The sequence below is a fragment of the Periplaneta americana genome, chromosome 17 (genome assembly GCF_040183065.1).
Source record: "Periplaneta americana isolate PAMFEO1 chromosome 17, P.americana_PAMFEO1_priV1, whole genome shotgun sequence".
NCBI classification, from domain to species: Eukaryota; Metazoa; Arthropoda; class Insecta; order Blattodea; family Blattidae; genus Periplaneta; species Periplaneta americana.
Window position 1 is genome coordinate 125399716 of NC_091133.1, and position 3737 is coordinate 125403452.

Genomic DNA, 3737 nt, shown 5'->3' on the forward strand with positions numbered 1-3737 from the left:
GGCCGTTTCTTCGGAGCGGGAGAGTCGTCTAACAGCTCGCCGGAAAGGTACGTCGGAATGACGTAGGCCTGCTTTAGGTAGAGGCTAGTCCACGCAGCTATCTGGTATAGTGTGTATTATTAGTAGCTATTTTACTTTGCCTATCTATGAGTACATAATGGAGGAATCTAAAAGGTGGAAAAGTGATCATCAGGCAAATTCTTTCAATATTGCATCGGAAAATACTTATTTCTTCACAGCAGCTGGAATCAATATTCAGTGCCTTATCTGCCACAAAAGTTTGAAAGAAAAGGAAAATATAATGTAATGCGTCATTACTAGTCCACACATAGAGATACGATGGTTTTGTTGGTGAAGATCGCAGTAAAAAGGTTCAGGAGTTGAAAGTTGGATTATTACATGAGGTAGGGTACGTTAGAATTTATTAATCTTCAACAATTTAAATATCTCTCTTCAGGGAAAAGGCCAGCTCATTGTTGATATGTTGAATAAATTACAGGATTTCAGTCGTAAACTTACACTTTCCGTAAGTCAGTTTCGGGAAGGTAATATGGCTCACTTTCCAACAATAGAAACTGCTCGTGATGAAGCCATGTTACTTATTGATTATCAATGTGGCCTAAGGGCTAAAAACCGTTTGAATAATACCACTAGCCTGGTTGAGTTTTAAAAGACTAAACCTTAGCAATAATATCCACGACTACACAGGCTGGCGGTGAAAATGATTGCTATGTTTGGCTCAACATTTATATTTCTGAGCAACTTCTCTATAATCAACTTTAAAGGTCGTTTTCTCGCAGAACGTTTGAAGCTCTTTATGAAGTAGCGAAATTAGATCCTTTTTCCACACATTTGCATTGAAGTTCTGTTATAGCGACATTAAAACTCCTTTCAATATAGCGACAATAAAGCGCCTTTCAACGAAGTGACATTAAAGCTCGTTCTCTCGTAGTTCGATTGAAGCTCTTTATCAAGTAGGGGAACTGGAGTCTTTTTCCACGTAGTTGCATTGAAGTTCCATCGTAGCGAAGTTTAAACACCTTTCAATGTAGCGACATTAAAGCGTCTTTCAACGAAGTGACATTAAAGCTCGTTCTCTCGTAATTCGATTGAAGCTTTTCATCAAGTAGGGAAATTGGAGTCTTTTTATTCTGTCTTTCCCTATCCCGCACCACACCACGACTCTGTCGCTTCCTTGATCATTTGAAGGAATGAACCAACGAGTATTTTGTGGTGACCAGTATCGGGTGTTCTGACGATTGACTTCCCCGGAAATATAAAAGTTTTTCTTCATCAGAGAACAGAATGTGTGATGGAAACATCTTATTAATTTCGCACTGTCCTTCAGCCCATTCACAGAATTTCATTTGCCTATCAGGATCAGGTTAGGTACAGCTTACACCAGTAAATTTTTTTAAATATTCAACATTTTTTCCTCCATTACTGTATCTTGTACAATAATGAAAATTAGTAGGCCTATGTGTAAAACACTGCCCTTCTGCTATATGAATATATATATATATATATATATATATATATATATATATATATATATATATATTTACAATTTTAAAAAATATATTTACAATTTAAAAAAATATATTTACATTTTTTTTTTTTCAAAATTCAGTTCACTGTGCAGACTTGAAGCGTTTCCCAAATAACTCAAAAACTATCCAACATTCTGTGATGAAATTTTTTGTATGTATTTATGCATGTCATATCTACAATATGATGCAAGATCATTTCTCTACCTTTGATAGATTGTCTGATAAAAAATAAATTCATTTAAAAATGGTCAGATATCAGTATTTTTTTCTAACACAAAATAAAAATATATATTATTTATTAAGGAATATATATGAATATTTTTTTAAATCGTAAAAATATTTTTTTTTCATATAGCAGAAGGACAGTGTTTTACACATACCAATTTTCATTACTGCATAAGATAAAGTAATGGAGGAAAAAATGTTGAATATTTCCAAAACTTTTACTGCTGTAAGCTGTACCTAACCCCTTAAGCGGGTTTCCACCAACAGAATAACTTGTATTCACTCCTCCTTACTCAGTGGCATCATTTACCTATAACAGCAGGAAAAGTAATATGAGTAACTTCTATGGGTCTAGACCAGCGTTGTCAGACAGGGACTAAATGGAGCGGAGCGCTCCATTAGACTGGTTGCGTGCTCCGGTGTTTCCACAGACATAAGCAATTTCAAGCTCCGATCTAGCTCCACAACCGGTATTGGAGCTTACAACTCTGACACTACTGGTCTAGACTTATGGGGCATCTATATTTCTTATTCATAAAATGAGAACTGTCTCTCTGCGAGGGCATAAGATCCTGGAATTATTCTAGTCACTTTTGTTACCTATGAAGTGGATCGCCATTTTGTGCTTCTGATTTCAAATAAAGATCCTTTATTTTTTTAATAAATACTATCGTATTTCACGTGTATCATTCGATGATAAATTTGATTGGAATACCTATCTGAATATGAACAGATTTAACTAATAGTTTAGAAGAAATCGTTCTGTAAACAGACAAACAGAAAACGACATGCTTAGAGACGCTGAAAGCGTATATTTCCGCGAAAATTTTTAAATCACTTCTTTTCAGTGTCAGCACACTTAGCAAGGCGTAATGAGAAATTAAAACATACATGTTTGTGAAATACTTAGGATATAATTTTAAGGGTATATGTACGTGAACGACTACAAATATTGTCAGAAAATGCAGGTTCTAAATCTCTAAAATTATATAAGAAAATGAACTCACAATTGGACAAAAATTACAAGGTACCACAACAAGATTTATTAGAACTTAAATATCTGATAAAATTATAAAAAAAGATTACTAATAATATTTTTCAAACCAGTTTTATCAGAGTATGAAAAATAAAAACAAAGAAATTTTGCAGTTACATCATTTGGTAACCATAACATTGCTATGGTCTCTCTGACATCTTTAATATTTTTCCTGCATGTAATAAACACTTACTTCAGAAAAGTAGACTACTCTCAGACAAGTAGAGTTTATTTTAATACAATTAATTTTTTATTTGTCCTATATAAAATATATTAAAATTTACACACTGTTTTGGAACCTAATTTTTCTATTTTCAAAGAAATGGGCATTATTGTAGTCTACCTTTTGCATAAATTCATGTTAAATCAGTGTACAACATTTCGGAATTCTATCTCTAATGGCTGTGGAGTTATGAAATATTATGTGTGAAAATTTTCAAATTTTAGAAAATTTTATTTAAAGTAAAAAGTGAATTCTTAAAAATATTATTAGTAACCTTTTTTTATACTTTTATCAGATATTTAAGTTGTAAGAAGTCTTGTTGTGGTACCTTATAATTTTTGTCAAATTGTGAATTCATTTCTTTATAAAATTTTAGAAATCTAGTGCCTGCATTTTCTGACAATAATTGTGGTCGTTCACGTACATATAGGCCCTACCCTTAAGCGATTAATTAACGTGACGTTGCTGTCCAGTCTTGATTTCCAGTACCTGAGAGCTTGCTTGAACTGCACTCGAGATGCTCTTTGTGTACAGAAATATTAGAGATTATAGTGACCATAAAAATGAAGGTCAAGACAACTCCCAACGTCACAGCCACAATTATGATGTCATCTGCAGTCTTCAAGTGCGAGAAAGAGATCACGAGTGGTTGAATTTGCTCTCGGATGGACAGGACGCCGTGTGAGGTTTCCCTCTCCGCGCT